Here is a 22,354-nt window from a genome sequence, read left to right as displayed (position 1 = left end):
GGTTGTGTGCTGAATGTATTCCATTTGAGGAGATGCTCATTAGGGTTGATGGAGTAGCAGCAAGTGGTAGAAAGGGAAAATAGCTACATTAGGAGTTGTCTTCCTTGTCATTACAAGTATTATCATGTCACTTCCTGCTCTGACTTAAATAAGGAGAGAGAGAGAGAGAGAGAGAGAGAGAGAGAGAGAGAGAGAGAGAGAACACATTGCAGATGGTTTCCAGATGAAAAAAAAACAACTTTGTATTACCTGAAAATTGTACTTCTCCCAGGCCTTAGCACGTTTAATATTAGAGGCTTAGAAAAAATTAGTTCTATTGGAGTCAGCAGACTGTTTCATATTTTGACTACATTACTTGTCTACGAGATCTTGGGTGATGTCTATGGACCTGAATTCCTTTAGTTATACAAATAGGAGGTTAGGCTGGATGATTTTGAAAGATTTTTATCACTTTAAATACTTTGACCTTATTATTCTGCATTTATATCTTATCACTAGGCTACCTGATGAGCAATATTTGCAGGTGGCTGTTGATATGGAATAAATCTACATGTTAGGCACAAAATAATTTTGGAACTATCTGTAATATATAAGCCTAATGTTATTGTTCTGGAAATAAATTTGTCCAAATAATACTTCATATGCATTTTTTTATTTATCTTCAGAGGAATCAAAACTAAATAAAATATGATAAAGTATAAAGCAGTATTGTGTCAGGGATTTATAAATGGTAAAAAATAATATAATGATTGAATCAGAGCTGGAAGAAATCTTGGAAATAATCTAGTCTAATAAACTAGATTCTAACTCCCACTTTATAGATGAGCAAGTTGAGGCTCAAAGAGCCCAAGTTATTGCCCTAATCAATCAAATAACCATTAATCTATTCTGTTACAGTCACTGCTCTAGGCACTGGTGAAGCACATTCAAAAAATGGTCAGTTAGCAAGAAGTTTATATCTTATCAGGGGACACATTTATAAATATAACCTATTTTCAAAATCACCTCTCCCATAAAAGCTCTATAAACTTTCACTATTTCTTTAAGAGCAAAGTTACAAATATAATGTTGAACTAAACTGTATTGTCAGTTTAAAGATAATTTTAGAAAATGGTTTGATAGGAAGTAGCTTTTTCAATCGAGTTAGGGGTGTGTGTATGTGTGTGTAATATCTGATGATCTTTTATCATCAATCAATTAACAAGCATTTATTAAGCCCCTGCTATGTGTAGTCACTGTGCTAAATGTTAGGAAGAGAAATGCAAAACAATAAAACAATCTTAGCACCCAGGGAGTTGAAGTTACTTTCTAAAATATGGAGATTCTTAAGATTGATTGCTTAGGAGAAACTTACTAGATGTTGCCTGCTGTGATTAGGGACTTATTGTTTCCAAGAGAAAGGAAGTAGAGAGATCCTTTGTTCTGTGGAAGCTATTTTTGGTTTTATCTTCTGATGAAAATTATGAGAACTTTGGGGAAAAGTTGGATAGCATGATTTGGAATTTTTAGAAATGGAAAGAATTCAACTGGTAATATATTAAGGGTTTGAGGTGACTTGATCTATTCACTGGTCATAGTCAAAGTACGGGAAATAATCATATGTCTTTATGCCTATTATTAATTTAGTAAATTATATATAGAGTAATTTTAATATTTATTCAATTATAGATCAGAGTAATTACTATTGGGAAGGAGTTCTTTTAATTTCTTTAAATAATTAATGTTTAATGAATTGGAATGGAGACACAAACTAATTACTTAATGAGAAAGAGATTGAAAGTTTATTCATGAGAAATAAATGATCATGACGTATTTCTATATTGCTATTAGATTTGAGGAGGAAAAAGTAAATATATATTGAGTCTACTGGAACATTGAGGTAGGGTGACCTCCAAGTGAGTGTGGTCAGATACCATTCAACCTTATTATATGGTCCTTTTGCTGTTCTTTTGTTGCAACCTGCTTCTTTATGGGTGGGACTTGTCCTTTCAAATGATGACATGCATATAAGTATATAGACTAAATACAAAAAATAATTAAGCAGTTATTTCAAACCCAGATCCTTTTACTTCATAGCCACTGTTCATTCCATTGCAGTTGGAGTAACTTCTCTGATGGAGAAGTATTTTGGCTAAAGCCCCATGAGAAGCAATAGAGCATATTGGATAGAAAGGAAGACCTGCCTTCAGGACTCACTTCTGAGACATGCTAGCTGTGTGACACTGTATAAGTCTCTTAAATTTTCCATGACAATCAAATCTCTAAGGCTATAGATTGTAGAGAAGATCTGTAACTATACTGTTAGAAGAAATTTCTCATTGGGAGCTCCCTATCCTGTTGAAATTATAGGTCCAATAGAAACAATATTCCCAAGTTATTGGAACATACACATCTGAAATGGTAGCTAGGTACATAGTGGATAGGGTGCTGACACTGGAGTCAGGAGGACCTGAGTCCAAATCTGCTTCCAGGCACTAATTAGCTCTATGTGACCCTGGGTAAGTCACTTAACCCAATATGCCTCAGTTTCTTCATCTGTAAAATGATCAGGAGAAGGAAATGGCAAAGCAATCCAATATCTTTGTCAAGAAAAACCCAAGTGGAGACACAAAGATTCATACATGACTGAAATAGCATAACAGACTTGAATAATAGCACAAGTCTGAAATATCACAATGAACAAGACATAAATAGCAACATGGATGCTTCAAGGCTCCATGATTTCATTGGTGTGGGTTAGCTATCCATTGCCAAAGAATGCAACTACCTTTGACAATATCATAGTTATCACCTGATTACCACTAATCGTTTCCTGTTAGCCTTTATCAATTTGGGTACACTGGTTTCTCTCTGGCTGGCATACAGAGAATGATGGGGCTCACACAAAGACTTTCTGGTGTGATAGGATCTTCATTAGCATTTTCTCTGCTGACAAGGTCTTATAGACTCTAAGGGTTCTGCTGCATCATGAGGAGACACGGAAAGAGACTTTGAAGGAAGAAGAGGGACTTAAAGAACAGAAAATGTTATCACTGCTGCTCCCTCCATTATATATAATACTATATAACTCAAAATGATTTTGACTAAAGTAAATTTAAGCTATAAACTGTTTTGGGTGGCACATTGGATAAAGCAATAGATCTGGAATCAGGAAGACCCGAGTTCAAATTTTACCTCATCCACTAATTAGTTGTGTGAACCTGGGCAAGTCACTTAACCTCTATCTACCTCAGATTTCTAATTACAAAAAGAATATACTAATAGCGATTACATTTCAGGATTGTTGTGAGGATCATGAGATAATATTTTAAAAGTGCTTAACCCAGTACTGAGCACATACCAGACACTCAATAAAGGCTTTTTTCCTTTCTTTTTTAGAGAAAATGTGTAAGAAACTGTGTCATGATTTGTCTACTCCTCACATCAAAAATAGTGAGAAAACCAAGAATAAGAACATTGAGTAGTGTGTCAAAGAAATTGCAGAGTGAAATTCCACTTGCAAGAAAGTGTGTCAAGCCTCAGCTGAGAATTCCAGCCCCCCCCCCTCCAGAACTTTGGGTGAGGGGGCAGTTTAAGGCAGTTAAGGGCAGTTGATTCCTAGGGGTTGAAGTGAGCAGGTCACTCTGTTTGCTGTTCCCAGATCTTGGGGCTCTTGAGAGCTGGCAACCTTGCTTTAGCCTAAATAGACCTTCAATCGACTTCACTATTACCTCAAATTAGTTATTTAGACCATAGGAGAAGATTATCTATTAGGTTAGAGAGCTAAATAGCTAACCAAGATACCTTTCCCCTCTGGGGGGAGGGGCTGCTTGGACCTAACAGTTTAGGGTTCCCCTGACCTTATTTTATCCTTGTCAAATCTCCCTTTCTTTCCTTCCCCACATATCACTAAACCCTTCATCTTTTGGGAGCTGTGCCTGGCTATTATTCAGGGAATACTTACACCTTCTCAAGCTCAGCTCCTCCAGCCGAGTGGCCCAAAGCCTGATCCTTCCTCAGTCCCTGAAAGCTTCAGACTTCAAGCTTTTAGTATTTTCTCCTATGGCCTAAATAACTAATTTGAGGTAATAGTGAGGTCGATTAAAGGTCTATTTAGGCTAAAGCAAGGTTGGCAGCTCTCAAGAGCCCCAAGATCTGGGAACAGCAAACAGAGTGACCTGCTCACTTCAACCCCTAGGAATCAACTGCCCTTAACTGCCTTAAACTTCCCCCCTTACCCAGAGTTCTCGGTGGGGGAGGGGCGCCCTGGAATTCTCAGCTGAGGCTTGACCCACTTTCTTGCAAATGGAATTCCACTCTGCAATTTCTATGACACAGTAGTGGTGGAAGGTAAGTGTGGTTCAATGCATAGAGACTCCAGGGATAACCCTTGGAATCCGAAAGACTTGGGTTCATGTCCTGCCTTTGACACATAGGAGCTACATGACTCTGAATAAGTCGCATATACTCTTGTTGTCCTAGGTAATTCTCTAAAATGACAAACTGCACAAAGTAATCAATCAATTTGCATTAGTAGAAATGTTGAAGTTCTCTACACTGCTCAAATCATTGGTCTGGACCAAAAGAGATGTATTAGCAGTGGCATTGGCTATGGCAATGATGTTGGTGAGTTTTAAGAAATTAGATTATTCCGATATAGAACTTTTCCTTTCCTTCCCTTTCCCTCTCCCTTTTACCCCCTCTCCTTTCCTTTTTTTTTACATCAGTAATTGGTCCTAAGGCTACATTATCTTAGGATTTTGGTTTGACAGAATAAAGGTCACATTTCCTAATACTTTAATATTTTAAAAAGCACTTTCCTAAAAATAACCTTGAGAAGTACTTTAGGTGGTGAAACTATCATTATTATAATTATTGTCATCATTATTATATGTGGTGAAACACTATTATGTCCATTTTACCTTTAAGAAAACCAAGGATTGCAGAGATTAAGTGACTCAGAAGTAAGTTCATATGAATACCTAAGGCTTTCCTAACTGGAACCATTACATTATATTTCCTAATGGCTGGCAGATGGACTTGAGTAGAGGGTCAACCTTTCTGGTCCTCCATCATATACTGACTTGTATTATTATCTTTACATACATAGAGGGCCCTGGGGACAGTATGCATACTCCATTCTCTGTAAAAGAATCCTATCTTTACTGTATTCTAACTCAGAAACAGACTAAAAGCAATAGAATTTGAGAAGCATAGAGGTGATGAGATTTATCTTTGTAATAAAAACTGAGAACTTGTGCTGAAGTCTTTAAATCACTGTAGGCTAGGAAAGAGAAGGTTAGAGGAGATTTAATTGAAGACTTTTACATTTTAAAAGGTCCACACTAGAGAGTAGCATTATATGGAACAAGATGCTAAAAACAAATAACATCTGTGGACCCAAATACCTTTATTATGATGTTCATAATTCTCCACTGAGGGCCTCCTTTCTAATGCTGGATTCATGAGGTGAGCAATATTAGAATATAGTTTTAAAAGTGATCACTGTAACTTTTTAGGATGATTGTAAAATATTTCTTTTTTCATACTGTTCAGGGATATTATACCAGTAACAGGGGTGATTTAGCATGAGACGATTTTCAATCTCTATTAATTTGTAGAACAAATGATGTGTCTTTTCCAGTCTTGCATCATTTCATTTATCACCTATAGTAGCTGATGAAAGTTTGTATAAACTCTGCCATGTTAAGTGGGCAGATTTAAACTTTACTTATATTAATTTAAATTAGGTGACTTTTGTCCTTGCCTGAAGTCACAATGTCAGTGCCTGGAGCTTACATCTATCATTACTATCAGTTAATTAGAACACAGGAAAGCTTTAAATGCCCTGGCTCTAATCTATCATTCTGGATTACTTCCAGTGTTAGCACATCTGTCAGTCACTACAGTGCCCCAAGCTACATTTTAAAAAGCCTTCCTTAAGTAAAGTAACCATGAGCACCAGAGGTAGAGGGGGCAGAAGAAGCTTTCTTTTTCAGTATCTGAATTTAGGCTATTTCTAATCATTGCACTCCTCTAAATTCCTCCTAATACTTCTTCCATCATCACCAAACTGAGAGGATCTTTTCAAAAGGCACTGAGGGATGGGCAGGTTTAGAAAACCGTTTCTTCTGTGGTTTTCATACATGTGTAAAACAAAACATTTCTGTGAGACGGGAAACATCATTGTTGCCTCATCTCATGATTTCTTGTTGGTGTCAGAAATTTGATATACAAACCTATAACAATTTCCTTCTTGCCAGGTGAATGTTTATTCCTGGAGCAGACACTCTCTTTAGCAGGAAAAGGCATTACTCCAGCCTTAGATTTTAGTCACCTGAAGAGAATCCATGAAACTTTTTGGCTGAGGCCACACCACAGAAAGGGGCCCTCAAAGTTCCAGGGCTAACTTTGATTATGCCCTGACTGGCAGAGTTGAGAAACTCATTTCATAGTTGGGTGGCTTCCTTTATTTTTATGCAACCTCCACAATGAGTATAGGGATGCTCAGGGCCATCCCCTGGGATGGTCTATCTTTGCAGACTGTCCTATTTGTAAATTTGCCTGACTACCTTCCACTGTTGAGCAATCCTTGCCTCCTGCCCTCCAGGGACCCAGGTCTCTGATTTCATGCAACCAGATCCAACAAACACTGCCTACTATGTATACTGTTCAGGAAAGGAAGGAAGGAAGGAAAGAAAGAAGGAAAGAAGGAAGAAGGAAAGAAAGAAAGAAGGAAAGGAAAGAAAGAAAGAGAGAAAAGAATGATAGCTCTGGACTTAGAAGGAGTTTATCATTTACTGAGGGGATAGGCTATGTAAAGCTAATTATATTCATGATAGTTTGAGGAGGAAGGAGCCAGCACTAATAACTAAGATAAAGAAAGGCTTTGCATGAGAAATAGCATATAAGTTGATCTTATGTATAAGAATAGCTATATCATTTATATAGTAAAGCCAACAAAATACTTTACATGATAATAGCTCCTGTTTATACAATGGTTTAAAAGTTGACAAGGTGTTTTATATATCATCTATTTGATTCTCATATTCCTGTTTATAGTTTCCATTTTATAGATAAGGAAACTGAGACTGACAGAGGTTGTCATTTGCTTAGAGGCACAAGGCTAGTTAATGCTTGAAACTAGATTTGAACTCAGGTCTTCCTGATGCCAAAACTATGCGTTTAACTATAATGAAAACGAATTAGGTATTCTTTTTTCCACTTTATTTAAATTTCTTCTCTTTTTGAAATATTTTTCTCATTATATGTAAAAACAAATTTTAACATTCATTTTTTAAAATTATGAATTCCAAATTCTCTCTTTCCTTCATTTCCCTGCCCATTTTTCTTTAAGAAAGCAAGCAGAAATTAGTATTCTAACCTGCATGCCACTCCTGACACTGTACTTATTAAGAATCCTTCCAGTTGAGCAGCAGTTATGACCCGGTGGCCACAATGAACCCTCTTGGTGCTCTGTATGAGCTCACATTTGCTCCAGAGTTTGGGGTAGCAGTGTTGGGTTTTTCCCTCAAGTTGTTTCTGACTCTTATGTTGTGAATCATCTGCACTGTGAGCATCCAGCTTCCCTGAGATCCTTGCCTAGCGCCCACAATTCTCAAACCCTGTAATTGTCTGTGCCTTTCCGTGGAGGAAGTGGAGAAGTCATCAGTGCATGGAAGGTGGTTGGGAGAGGACGAAGGCATCTGAAGACAATGAAGTGGGAGTCAAGCATTTAGGTCCCAAGTTCCTGCATCCTGAAGATCCTTATCTTACTGCTTAATGGTATGGAGGAGATGAAGAGGATTACCACCACTGCCCATTTAGAAGAACTGCTGCCCAGAAATGTGGTAGATGATCTACTCCTCAAGTTCCTGTTGGACATTACAATGAATGACTGTGCACAAATGTCTGCACCCTGGTACTTCGTGGGCTGGTCAGCATTGCTACAGGCTCCTCAAATAAGATCCAAAACATGACCCACAGCTCCTTACAGCTATGGTTAAAGGGCTGGATGACAAGGATGACCCCTATAACCCGAAGGCCTTTTTAGATTTCTCAGACCTGCTAGATTTGGCAAAAGAATGGGACTTTCGCTCCATCTGTTGCAAGTTACCATCCAAATCTGCCCCTTCTTTGACAATGTGTGGGATGAGTTCTAGAGCTTACCCATCAACCTCTTTAGATACATGAACAAGTTTTGCCATGGGAACTGGGAGGATGTTTGCTTTGAACAAATCATCAATGGGCCAGTGAGCCTGTGGTGGCACCTGCAGGACCTCAAGCCCTCTGTTGTCAGCCCCTGTAAGTCTGTCCTGTGCAGAGCACACAGCCTGGTTTCAGAAGCAGCTGCATAATTGGTGTGGGCTCTGCTTTGGAGAGTTCATGAATGATACTAGTAAATCTCTGATGCAGAATTTCCCTGACATGTTAGGCCATCTGGTGAATACCAACTTGTTCTACTTCAGGAGCTGCTGGGAGGACATCTGGGCAGCTGCCCCCATGTTCATTGGTTCCTTAGTGCTCCATGCAGACCAAGTGGCTTGTGAACTGGTAGATCTGAACCAGTTTATTTCAACTCTGCAGCCACTGCTGAAGGACCCAGCATGCACAGAGTAAGGATCAAAACTGTAGGGACTCTGGGCCCCTCTGGTCAAGTTTGTCTGAGCCTCATACAAGCTGCTGGATTAGTCATTCTTTTTTAATATTTTATTTTTTAAGAAACATTTTCCATGGTTACATGATTCTTGTTTTTACTTTCCCCTTCACCCTCCTTCACCCCCCCATATCCAATGCGCGTTTCCACTGGTTTTAACATGTGTGATCAATCAAGACTTATTTACATATTATTGATAGTTGCATTGGTGTGATCGTTTAGCGTCTACATCCCCAACCATGCCCACATCAACCCATGTGTTCAAGCGGTTGTTTTTCTTCTGTGTTTCCTCTCCTGCAGTTCTTCCTCTGAATGTGGGTAGCATCTTTACCATAAATCCCTCAGAGCTGTCTTGTGTCATTGCATTGCTGCTGGTACAGAGGTCCATTACATTCAATTTTACCACAGTATATCAGTCTCTGTGTACAATGTTCTTCTGGCTCTGCTCCTTTCGCTCTGCATCAATTCCTGGAGGTCTTTCCAGTTCACATGGAATTCCTCCAGTTTATTATTCCTTTGAGCACAATAGTATTCCATTACCAACATATACCACAATTTGTTTAGCTAGGATTAGTCTTTCTATGAGAAAAATGGACTCGATTTTTCAGAAATAACCCTCGCTGCCCAGACACCCAGCTAAGAACTAACTGGATCCTGACATTCCTCATATTCCTTCCCCCCATCCCATGATGCCTGCTCTGGAGGTCCTGAGGCTCAGTACCTGAACGTATTCTACAGCCTTAACTTGAAACTAGGCCTGGGTTAAAGGCTCTACATATAAGTCCTATCCTATCCTCTTTACCTCCAGTTGAGACTCAATTAAGGCAGGACCCAAAGGTGCTGGTGGAGAAATTGTACCCAGGATGGAACTTATCGTACTTATTGTAAAAAAAAAGCTGTTTGCTTTAAAAAAAAGAACCCAGAAAAAAAATACAGATATTTCCCTCAATGTAGTCTAAGGCTTACCAAGAGAAGTGTTCAAAATGACTGTAACTGATTCATAATCACCACTTTAATAATTTGTAGGAAAATGAATGCTTTATACATATTGTAAAAGTTTGTTTTCTAGAATAGCTTAAACATCTTTAGAATCACATTTGTACTGATTGCTTTAAAAAGTCACATTAGCAGGAAATTCTTGGGTTAAGAAGGAATGTAGACATCATCCTGTCCAATCAAACCTGAAGACATATACTACCTACTTGACAAGTGATCATCTTTTCTTTGCTCAAAGATCATTAATTAGTCATTTAAGGGAAAAATATATTACCCACAGAAGCCTGGCCATATTTGGATAGCTCTAATTATTAGGGAAGGTTTCCTGACTTCAATCCTAAAAGTGTCCATTTACATTTCCACGTATTATTGCAGTTTATATCCCTTGGGGCTAAGCAGATCAAATCTTGTACTCCCTACAGGATAGCCCTTCACATATTTAAAGACAATTACAACGTCCCAGAATCCTTGTTAAAGTGTGGTGACTATGGTCTATTTGAACAGAATATATTGGGACTCAACCCTTCCTCCCCCCCCTACAAACCAAGTCTTGAACTGGATATATTTCTTAATCTGTTCTATGATCACAAGATTTTGGTTGATGCATCACAAGGATGACCCATTGAGCTTTCAGTAAACTAAATGGCTCTTTCCTCTCATCTCTCAGAGATGAGCTGCTCTCTAGCTATATCCCTCCTGTTACATCTGCGAAGCTGTTTTTTGAACTCATAAGACTTTACGATTTTCTTTGTTGAATTTCATCTTATTAGATTTGGCTCAGTGTTCTAGCCTGTCATGATCTTTTTGGAGCCTGAAAATGTCAACCAATGTGTTAGCTATTCCTCCACACTTTATACCATCTGCAAATTTGACAACATGTCAACTATGCCTTTATCTAAGCCATCAATTAAAATGTTAAACAGGACAGGGTCAAGCCTAGATTCTTAAGTGCTTTCATGGGAGACTTCCTTCCAAGTTGACATTGAATCGTTAGTGACTACTCTTGGAGTCAGGTACTTCAACCACGTCTCAGTCCACCTAACTGTACATTTATTAAGCTAATATCTCTCCACGTTTTCTACAAGAATGTTATGAGTCTTAGTCAAATGAAAAAACAATACGTGAGACTTTTCAAGTACCCTGTGAAAATCTGAGTAAATTCTCTAGGGCAGTGATGGGCAAACTTTTTAAAGAGGGGGCCAAAGGAAAGGAAATGCTCCTCTGTCAGTCTGTTTCTAAGGCAACTCATTCGAAGTTTCATTGTATTGTATCCTACTCATTGTATTCGTCAGATTAGGAATAATGTTGTGCAGGCAGATAGAACATTTCATGGGGCTGCATCTGTCCCACTGGTCGTAGTTTGCCCATCACTGCTCTATGGCATACCCCTCGTCAATCAGTTTAATAAACTCAGTGAAGAAAGAGGATGATTTTAGTATGGCATGCTTTGACCTTGCTCTCATTTAATCCTCAAAACATACAAAGACATTTTTTTATTTTTAGTTTGGACTTGTGATTTCAATATGAGTATGAGATCTTCCTCTAGTGATGCAGATCAGAAACTTGTCAGGACATAAAATCTTAGAGAATTATTTGAAGGCAATAAGTAGCTAAGTATTTTACCATTGCCACAGATGTAGAAGTGTCAGGAAAAAAAAGAACTTAAATCCAAGTGTTTTACTATTTCTCCTTCTCTGTCTCCTTTCCTATTCTTCTACCTCCTTTCTCTTAATCCTCCTTCCCTCCATCTTTCTTTGTAGTTTCTTCTCTTTCTCACCCTTTGCCTCCCTCCTTTCCTTTGTACCTCTTAAAAACATAATGTGAACTTGGCATGGATACTGTATTTGATGGTTTTGCATATGATGAGGTTGGCATAAAAAGAAGTATGTGTGAAATACAGAATCCATGACATTTTTTATGTGTGAATGAATGTCTATGTGGAATATAGAAGAGAGGGAGAGATTAGAAGAGGAAGAGCTATTGATTTTACTCTTTCAATCATATACTACCTCCCCATCCCATAATGCTTTTGCCACTGAAAAATATCAACTGTGAACCAAAAATGTTTCTTTGCAGGAGAATCTGTCTCTGAATTTGTATAATATCCGTTTTGGTGATTTTCTTGTTGAAAACATTAGAGATTGCTTCACTATAAGATATGTTAGGAAGAAGATTGGAAACGTCATGCATTTTTCATTTCTTGAATCCTCTTATACTAAAATGCAAGTATATAAGATAGATGAAAAGCTGTTGATCTGTGGCTTTCATCTAGGGCAGGGGTTGGCAACATATGGCTCTCAAGCCATATCTGGCTCTTTCTGCAGGAGCCATAAAGTCAATTTTTTTTTCAGGTGCTGTTACAGGAGCGCCCACTGTGAGCCCTGTACGGCTCTCATGAAATTATATTTTAAAAATTGTGGCGCTTATGGCTCTCACGGCCAAAAAGGTTGCCAACCCCTGATCTAGGGAAAGCCTGCTCTTCTTGACTCTCATCCTGGTCAGAACTAGCTATGTCTCTAAACAGAGAATCTGTACAAGAATAAGGCAGATGTCCCAGGGAGCTACTTGTAGCATGCACCAAACAGGTGGAATTTTCTTACTTAAGAAGGTGAGTTCATTCACTTCCAAGACTAAAGCTGGGGATCCTTTGACCATCTTTCTCCCATTTCCTCTTTTCCCCAATTCTTTCCATTTTCATTTGATTCATTTCAGTGGAGACTGAGAATGGTTACAAAGGCAGCATTTCAAAGAACCACAGTGCTTAAGCATGAAGGCTCTCTGGGGATCTTTGTTCTAACTTGATCTAGCACACCATCCCCAGGATAAATCCAGCTTCCATTCATTTTTGTTTTCTTTTCCTTTCACCACCTAGGAAGGGAAATGGTTTTGTTCCTAAGTCTGAGAGTGAAATATTTTGTTTGATAAGCTCCGTATTCCCTTCTCCCATATGCCACCCTAATCAATGATTAAAAGAACATATGCATTTGGATTACAGATCTGTGTCTTGTATTTTTTATGAAGTGAAATCTGCCCTAGGAACAACCTGCAGCATCAGTGATGTGAATCCCTGTTTCTGAGTAACCTCCTTCTCCAATATGCTCTTTCTTCTGTCAAGAATTTTCTTACTTTGAATGAGTGTGTGCTCCTACTTGCCCAGAGTTATAAAGATATAAAGGCATGAACGAGATCATAGATCTAGTGCTGGGAGGTACCTCAGAGGCCATCTAGTCCAACTACCTGCTTTTATTGGTGAAGAAACTGTGGCCTATAGAGGCTAAATGGCTCACCCAGGGTTACCGAAGTAGAATTACAGGGCCATAGATTTAGAGGCAGAAGTTATCTTAGAAAGCTACCTAGTCCAACTCCTTCACTTTATTCTTTCTTAAAGAAACAACAAAGTTTATTTCCCCAAAGTTACAAAAGCTAGTAAGTATCAGAGATGGGATTTGAACCCAGGTCTTTGGACTTTCCATCTCATACTCTTTCCACTGTTCCAAGAGGTTCTTCATTAAAATAGCCACTAGTATAACTTCAAAATTAAGGCAAGAGACTTTAGTTTCACAGGGCAAAATTCATAAATGATGCTCCCTATATACAAGGAAGTTTTCTCCTTCAAAAAATATTTGAGTCACAATACCACTGAAGCAAAGGCCCTTTAAATGCCATTCTTGGGATGTTGCCCATAAGTATCAATTTTCTAAGAGAACATGGAGTAATATACAAACAAAGAATAGTCTGACATCAGGGTTTAATTGCTACCAGGCTTAGCTGCCATCTGCCAATGCAAAGAGTAAATGGCTTGGCCCTTGTGCCTACCTTTGTATCTTCATTACAAATGATCATCCTGTGAATGTGTATTAGCTTATGAGTACCTAGTACACCAGCTCATCAGGCATAGTCATAGTCTTCTCCCCCTAAATACTTTTATAGCAGCATAAAACAATAGAAACCCCTTTCTTCCATAAAATGCAGATTTATTGCACCAAGGAACTCATTTTTATTATCATCTTACTAATGGTCTTTTAAGTCAAGCCTGCAACACACAATAAATTGTTCTACAAGTTCCAAACTTTGTGATGACTATAATTAATATAATTTAAGAGCATAGAACAAATATAAATAATGCTAGATATTTTAAAAAGTTATTATAATGCTTCACTGTTGTGAGAGGTCTTTTATATCTATAGGCCATCTGTTGTCATAGATGGTCCTATATATTAAGTGATTTGTCCTTTGACTTAGGAATCACAATTCAGAATTCATCCTGAGAGCGTACTTATTTATTTTACCTTGATATTAGGATAAACTCCACTAATGTCCTCTTCTAGTGTTACAAAGGATCATAGACCACAGGATTATAGATTTAAGGCTAAAAGGAACCATAGCCCAACCCCTTTAATTTATAGATGAAGCAACTGAAATCCAGAGAGTCTGAATAATTTACTAAAAAAAAAAACCAATCACACAGGCCCATGATGGTGAACTTATGGCACATGTGCCAAAGATGGCACCCAGAGACCTCTCTGTGGGCATGCAAGCTGTTACCTGTTGGAGCTGCTTTGTTCCCTCTCTCTACCATGCCTCCCCACTCCTCTGCTCAGCAGCCCAATAGAAGTGCTTACTCCCTCTCCTGAGTAGAGAGCTGGGCCACTCCCCTCACTTTCTTCTTCCCCTGACTGGGATAAGGTGGTGGTGGAGTCCAGCAGTAGTCTGGGGGTGGGTGCAGGGCACGGCACAGAGTGGGGGGGCTGGGGATGGCACAAAGTCTGGTGGGAAGGGCATGGTTTGTAGTATCTAAAAGTTCTAAAAGGTTTGCCATCACTGACACAGGTAATTAAGTTGCATTTCAGACTGGGGTATCTGATTTGTAATCCATTATGTCAAGGAGATGACCTTGAGTCCATAAAGTCTGGACCAATGGTTATGAATTTAAAAGGCTTCAGATTCGGTCAAAGTATGGGCTATGTGTCTGTGGTAAGAGGAGAGATGAGAACCTTGTCCTCTTGCTCCATGAGTCTCTTGCTTCTCTAGCCTCCAGGAGAAGGAGGGAAAAAAGAGAAAAGGGTAATTTACCTTCATGCCGTGGTGTCTTTTGCATATTTCTATGAGTGTCTTGTCTTGTCTACAATCTCCAATGGGAGAAAGTAGAGAGGTGGGTGTTTTACTGTGCATATCCTGACTGATCTCCAGCCTCCTAAGGCTGTCATTCTTTATTGGTCTCCATGAGTCTCATACCTGATTCCCAGACTCTGATGGGAGTAAGAAGTAGAGAAGTGGGTGCCTTGCCATTGTGTACCATGTATCTTTTGTCTTATCTCTAAAACTCCAAGAGAAAGAGAAGGCATATACCAATACACCAGTCTCTGCCCGGAAAAGGGTGCCATTCTATCTTATTTCCTGCCTTGGAGGAATAGGAATATGACCACTCTTTCTGCTTCAAGTTCTTGAACTCTTTTCTGAATTGCTCAAGACTTTGAAATGATTCCATCATAAAGTCATACTAACACTGACTTTGAAAATATTTATAAAATATTCAGCTAATGATTAATAAATTCTCCCCAGTCATACTCTCCCTCATATCAGTTAATTTGTATTCTTGTATATCATCATCCAAACTCTCCACCCTCCACCCCCAACCATCCATGTGCTCTTTTGGTCCAATGACACTGGCCTCTGTTTCTTTCACCAGACACTCCATCTGCTGACTCCAGGAATTTTCACTAACTATGTCTCACAGTCAGTGAATAATTTCTTTCCTCACATACCTCCTACATTCCCTGGCTTCCTTTAAGTTCGAACAAAAATCCCATCTTCTATAGGAATCCTTAATTCTAGTTCCTTCTTGCTATTATTTCCTATTTATCCTTTTATATCTTGTTCGAATATAGTTATTTACATGTTGTCTCCCCATTTAGATTGTGATCTCCTCAAGGGGCTTGTCTTTTGCCTTCCTTTGTATCCTCTGCACATAGAGGATGGTTCTTATTAGACACTTAATGAATGTTTACTAGGTGACTGACTGTCATCCAAGTGTCAATGTACCAAATTTGGGAGAGGTTCAGCAACAGAAGGTTGACTTCTAGATAATGAACTATTCTGTCCACAGTTAACATTTTTTTTTATTATGATCTGGCGAGGGTACATTCTGTATTTCGGGAAGATGTGTTTATAACAGTAATTAAATGATAGGTTCTAAAGCATTAAGGTAGATGCCCACTTAATTTTTTAACATTTATGAGTCCTTTTATATTAGGTCTTTGTATAAAAGGTCTTGGGAGCCTTTTAGCTTGGGGGTGTTTAGCTTTAAAGATTTATTTTTAACTTGGGGCCTTTCTATGTTACTGAATTCTATTTAATTTTATTCTTTCCTCGTAGCCTTTGGTCAAGAGAGCTAACAAAAATCAATACTTAAATAAACATTTTAAACATTATTTTCACTTGTGAAGGCAATTTTCCAAACAAAGGCTTTTTGAGTGACTGTCAAGGAGTCATCATCACCAGTCAGGCTCATAGGCAAACACATTTAGATCAGTGAATCAGTTCATTCATTGAGTTGATCTTCTCTGCAGGTAGCCAATTTAATTCATCCAACTTTTATAAGAGAGAGACAGGCCTTGTTTCATGTAGATCTAGCCTTAGTTAAGGATAATATGTAAAGATGTTTTATTCTGTATGAAAACTGCTATGCAAAACAATATTACTATTATATTCTTACTAACTGCATAGAGTTCTTTTTTTTAAACCCTTACCTTCTGTTTTGGAGCCAATTGGCTCCAAGGCACTAGAGTGGTAAGAGCTAGGCAATGGAGGTTAAGTAACTTGTCCAGGGTTACACAGCTGGGAAATGGCTGAGTTCAGATTTGAACCTAGGACCTCCCATCTCTAGGCCTGGCTCTCAATCCACTGAGCTACTCAGCTGCCCCCCTAACTGCATAGAGTTCTGTCCTGAGTTGATGACTATTGTGTTTTGGACCTATACTGTGTTTCAGCTAGAGGTGTCAGCTGAGGGTTGTTTAATTTAATTCCCAGAAGGGCCTCAGAAATAATTTATTTTTATTTTTATCCCTTTTTTAAAGATAAAGAAACTAAAGTTCAGAGAATTTATGATTTATTCTGGATCATACATATGGGAAGTAACTTGAAAGAAGTAGTGAGTTTAGAGTCAGAAGTCCTCAATTCAAATTCTAAGTTCTGCTACTTATTACTGTTATATTTGTAGAAACGGTGTTATTTGTGGGAAGGTATAGTTATGTTAGTGATCTGTTGCAAGCTGGATTCACTCTCCTCACCACTGATAGGCTTGAGTGAAAGGGAGGGGCGCTAACTAGCTGAGTACTCCTTGTACTCTCACCCCTCCCACCAAGCAGTTAGAGATCAGTTAGAAAATGGTGATAGAACTGTTATCTTCTGATCTCAGTCAGCAAATTAGGTAAGGCTGATCACCTTGAGATGTTAACTTTCCCAATTATTTCCCCACAGGTTTGATTAGGGGAAATTAGGAGAAACTTGATGTCTTGAAACTATCAGGGACAGAAGGAGGATCTGACTTGTATTGGCCACACAGCTGAAGGAACTAAGTTTGAAGGAGGTTGTGAGTATTCCCAAAATAATAGCCAGGCACAGCTCCCGAAAGATGAAGGTTTACTGATAAGTGAGGTAGGGAAGGGAGGGAGGTTTGTCAAGGATAGAACAAGGTCTGGGAAGCCCTAAACTGTTAGGTTGAAACAGCCCCTCCCCCCAAAAGGGAGAGGTATTCTTTGTAGCTAGTTTGCCCTCAAAGCCTATAAATAATAAAATAATAACAGTTGTGTTGTTGCTGAAAGTCTAATCTAGCTAATAGGTTAGCAGCAAAGAGACTATAAATGGCTTTATATAGTTCTCAAACTAAAACTCTTTCCAGAGCAACCAGATGTGGGATCAGCAAACAGAGAGTGATCTGCTCATTTCCAACCCCCAGACCCAATTGCCCCAAACTGCCTCCTCACCCAGAGTTCTCTAGGTGGGGGGGGGGAGGCAAACCTGGAATTCTGGATTGAGGCTTGCCACCCTAGCTTGCAGGAATTCCACCCTGCCATTTCAATGTTGCACTACCTATAATATCTTGATAAGTCATTTAATATCTCTGGACCTCAATGTCCTCATCTGGATAGTGAGAAATTTGAACTAGATGGCTTTTTTTTTTCAGTGATATATGAAGCAGCCAAGGTTCTCAGGTGAGTGGAAGGGAGCTATCGGAAGTTTAAGAATGGATGGAAAGAAAGAGAGAATGAAATGGGAAAACTGCTGAGGTGAGTAGGATAGTAAATCAATTAGGGAAATGTATAGGGAATGCCTTGCAATAATGAGGGTCCAGTTAAAATTATGTAGCGTAAGTGTATTGTGGACTGTGTATGATTTTATGAGTTTTACCAGCTTCATTTGGTAAGAGTGTAGACAGTAAATGTAAGTAAGAGTGAAGACAGTAAATGTTGATAATAATCCAAGACTTAGGAGGAGAAGATTTGGTTTAGGATAAAAGGAAATGACTCAAGAGAATAACATAGAATGAACTGACTCACTAATGTGATCAGGATAGGGAAGGAATGAGAGTGTGGCTACTCCAGAGTATGGGATCAAGGGATCATAAGTGGAAGTGAAAAAAAAAAAAACAACAAAAGGTTCTTGAGCTTTAAGGCAGAGGGATAAATGGAATTATAAGAGATTGTGATCAGATAAAAGATAATTCACCATGAATAAATATGGGGGTGGAACTTTTGTGGATGATGGCAAGATTAGGGATATGATTATCTTTGTGTATGGCTGAGGTGGAGTGGAGGATTGGGTCATGGAGTTAAATAATTTGAGCAACTAAGAGGGAATATCAATACATATGTCTTCTAATATGGGTATAGGAATTGGAGAAGAAGAAAAGATTGTGAGTCAAACTAGTCTACTGATAATGGTTATCAGGTTATTTTTTTATATAGTGGATGTAGATAATTAAAACATCAAAGGAGGAAAGGTTATCAGATGATGGTAGTAGGGAGAGAATCTAGAATTGAAATGGGGAGCAAGGAATATGTCAACTCTCTACCTCAACAAGTGAGTTGGAATAGGAGGAAGAATAATGGGACAAAGCACAACCAAAGATGGTGATTGGTTGCCCAGGAAGACTTTATAGATGGGGGGTGTGGGGGGGGTCAGATCTTAGTGATGGACAGAAGATGGAAAGAGTGGGGAAATATTCAAATTGGAATCAAGTTTATTGCCTAGAGAGTACAGTGGAAAGTGAACATAGTTTTAGAGTAGGGCACTGGTGAATGCTTCAAAGGGTTAAAAATAAGGGAATAGGCAGTAGGGCATAGAGAAAAAGATTATTGTATGACAGCCTTGAGGTTCAGGATCACTGTGATGGTGAGGGTATGACTGAGTGGGAATTTGCCATTCATTGTCAGATGCTTTCAGGAAGGTTAATTAACATCACTTGAGGGTGGTGTCCTCTCAGGAGTTGAGTAGCACTGTCAAGGGAACCAATGGGAGAAGCTGATGGTCAAAGTTTAAGAGAAGGTTAATTTGTTATTCAGAATTTGAGTAATATAGTTTTGGCTAAATCAGGAGTAGGGCCAGGAACTGGTGAGGGAAACTTTTCTCTCTACTTGACTGGAATTTAGACAAAGCTTAGTTGACCATGAGATGTAGATGCAATGTGGATCTAGAATGGGAATATTACTTAGCTGAAGAGAGTAAGATCTGAAATGGGAAGTTGTTATATGGTTGCTGGGTACAATTATTCAGAACTCAGGGATATCATAAGCTCATGGATTTAGATTTTACATTTTTTCTTAAAAATTTTTTATTCCAAATTTTACAAAACAAAACAAGAATTTCCATATACAAAGAAAAAGAAGATAGTATATATATGAAGTCACAAATCTCATATATGTTTAGCTAACTTTTCTTCATATCTACATAATAAATCCCATCCACAAGTGTCCTAGGCCCTCTCTACATCAGAGAAGGTATTATAATATCTGAAATATACATATATATGTAAATTAATTCTTTCATGCTTCACCTTTCTGTTCAATTTCTAGAGGTAACATTCACAGTTATTCATCCAGGATTAATTCTGTGGTTGTATATAATATTCTTCTGGTTCCACTCATTTCATTGTTCATCATCTTGTGTAGCTCTTTCTAAGTTTTTTAAATCAGTCTGTTCATCATTTCTTATGGCACAGTTGCATTCCATCAAAAACATATATCACAATTTGTTTAGCCTTATGCCAACTGATCTCAACAAATGACAGCCATATCTCAATTTTTACCATAAAGTGAATGGCTACAAAAATTCTGGAAGACATGAATTCTTTTCTTCTTTCCCACATCCCCTTTGGAAATATACCCAGCATTAACATTGATTTTCCAAGGATATACACAATTTTAAAATTATATGGGTGTTATGCCAAATTGCTCTCCAAAATGATTGGATCAGTTCACAACTCCACCGACAGTGCCTGAGTGTCTCCATTTTTTCCGCATCCCCTTCAATATCTATCATTTTAGCCAGTTTAGTGGGTGTGAGGGGATATCAGAAAGTTGTTTTCGGTTTGCATTTCTCCAATCAGTAGTGATTTAGAGCATTTTTTCATGTACGTATAAGCTTTGATTTCTTCATAGGAAAAATTATTCATATTTTTGCCCATTTGGGGGATGGCTCTTATTTTTATAAATTTGATAAAGTTCTCTCTATATTTTAGATATGAAACCTTTATCTGAGAGTCTGTGCATAAATCTCCCCCCCCCTACAATTTTCTACTTTCCTTCTAATCTTGGCAGCATTAGTTAGTTTAATTTATACAGAATTTTTCAGTTTAATTTACTCAAAATTATCCATTTTACATTTCACAATGCTCTCCATTTCTTGTTGGCTCACAAATTCCTCTCCTATCCATAAATATGATAGATAGATATGTTCCCTGTTCTTCCAATGTACTTATGATATCTCCTTTTATGTCTAGACTATATATCCATTTTGATTTTATCTTATTGAATGGTAAAAGATATTGGTCTATACCTGTTTCGGTGAAACTAGTTTCCAGTTGTCCCAGCAATTTTTATCAAATAGTGATTTCTTGTCCCCAAATCCTGGATTTCTGATTTTGTCAAATACAAGATTACTATAATCTTTTACTATTGTTTGTTGCGTGCCCATTCCGTTCCACTGATCTACCTTTATATTTCTTAGTCAGTACTAAACATTTTTGATAATTTCTGCTTTATAATGCCACTTAAAATGTGGTACTGTTTTATATTTAGAGAGTAAATGGGCCTTTAAGATAATTTAGATGAGTATCTTCATTTTACATATGAGGAAACTAAGGCCAAGAGCCATACGACTTGTCCAAGGTCATATAGACAGTTAAATAAGACTCACAATGTTAACTTAGGGCCTCTGATATCAAATCCTGCATATTTTCTACTGCAGCATACTATTTAAACAAAATTTAAGAAAGAATTTTTGCCTGCTTTAGGTATGACAATTACTTATTTGAATGTAGTTTTTATCTTTCACAGAAAAATCAGTCTTAAAGTGAACTTGCATTTAAGGCCAGTAATTTGAATGCTTTCTAATCAATGTCTAACAAATAGAAAGAGATGAAAAATAAGAGGAAGGATGCATTTCTGGCCCTAGAGAAGAGGTCCGAAGTCCCCAGAGAGTTCTGGTAAGGCTTCTAAAGACAACCACAAAAACTTATCTCCTTACTTTATAGTCACAACAGCTATTTTTTGAAGTTATTTCTTCCTCTTTTTTCCCTTTCCAACTGTCCCCCATTTAGTTCTTAAGGGTAGTTGAATAATAGAATTTTCAAGTGACACTTTAATTCTCTAAATTAAAAAATAATCAAAAGGAATTAGTACAAAGTGAAATATTTTCTGTTCCATTGAGGGGCCACCAATGAAGTCATTTAATTAATAGACTATTTTATTAATGTAGAGAGTGCTTTAACAGTTCTCGGGGTGTTTTGCTGATTTTATTTCATACATTTCCTAGACCTGTCTTTGATGTAGATTGAGGCTCAGTAATTCCATTTCCAAAGGGGGAAATGAGAGGTAGAGAAATGAAAAACGGGTTGACAATAAGTTACTCAGCAAATCAGTGGAAGAACAGGGAACAGAACTGAATAATTGTCCTGTGGCTTTTGAAGAGTCATAGACTTAGGGAAGCAATCATTTAACATGGGAAACATTCTTTCTGTAATTCTGAGCTATTATATTAATGTCTCCAGGGCATCTTGTTTGCCTGCTGTGATGTGAGTGAGGGAGAAAATATATCTAGGACTATTTTCTTTATACATTTCATTACACACATATTCTTTGACTTTCCTACTTCAAAATACCATTTCTTAAATTGCAAGCAGGATCATTTGCATAAATTAATTCAGTAAAAGTCATTATGATCAAATCAAATTAATATTTATTGATTGTACTCTGTGTAAGGCACTCAGCAAGGTGTTGTGAGAAATAGAAAGAAAAATATCTGAAAAGTCCCTGCTATCAAATAACTTACAGTTTCATTGGGGAATTAATACCCATAGTTCAGTTGACTTCAATGAGCATCTATTAAGTGCCTCCTACTTTGCATGACATCATATTCACCAAAATATAACTATTAACACAAGACAATAAAGCCAAAGTATAGTAAATATTTCTTATAGATCTGTGACCTATAATTTTTCCTGCC

Source organism: Gracilinanus agilis, chromosome 5, assembly GCF_016433145.1.
Source record: "Gracilinanus agilis isolate LMUSP501 chromosome 5, AgileGrace, whole genome shotgun sequence".
In the NCBI taxonomy this organism is placed as follows: domain Eukaryota; kingdom Metazoa; phylum Chordata; class Mammalia; order Didelphimorphia; family Didelphidae; genus Gracilinanus; species Gracilinanus agilis.
Note: the sequence above shows the minus strand (reverse complement) of the source record.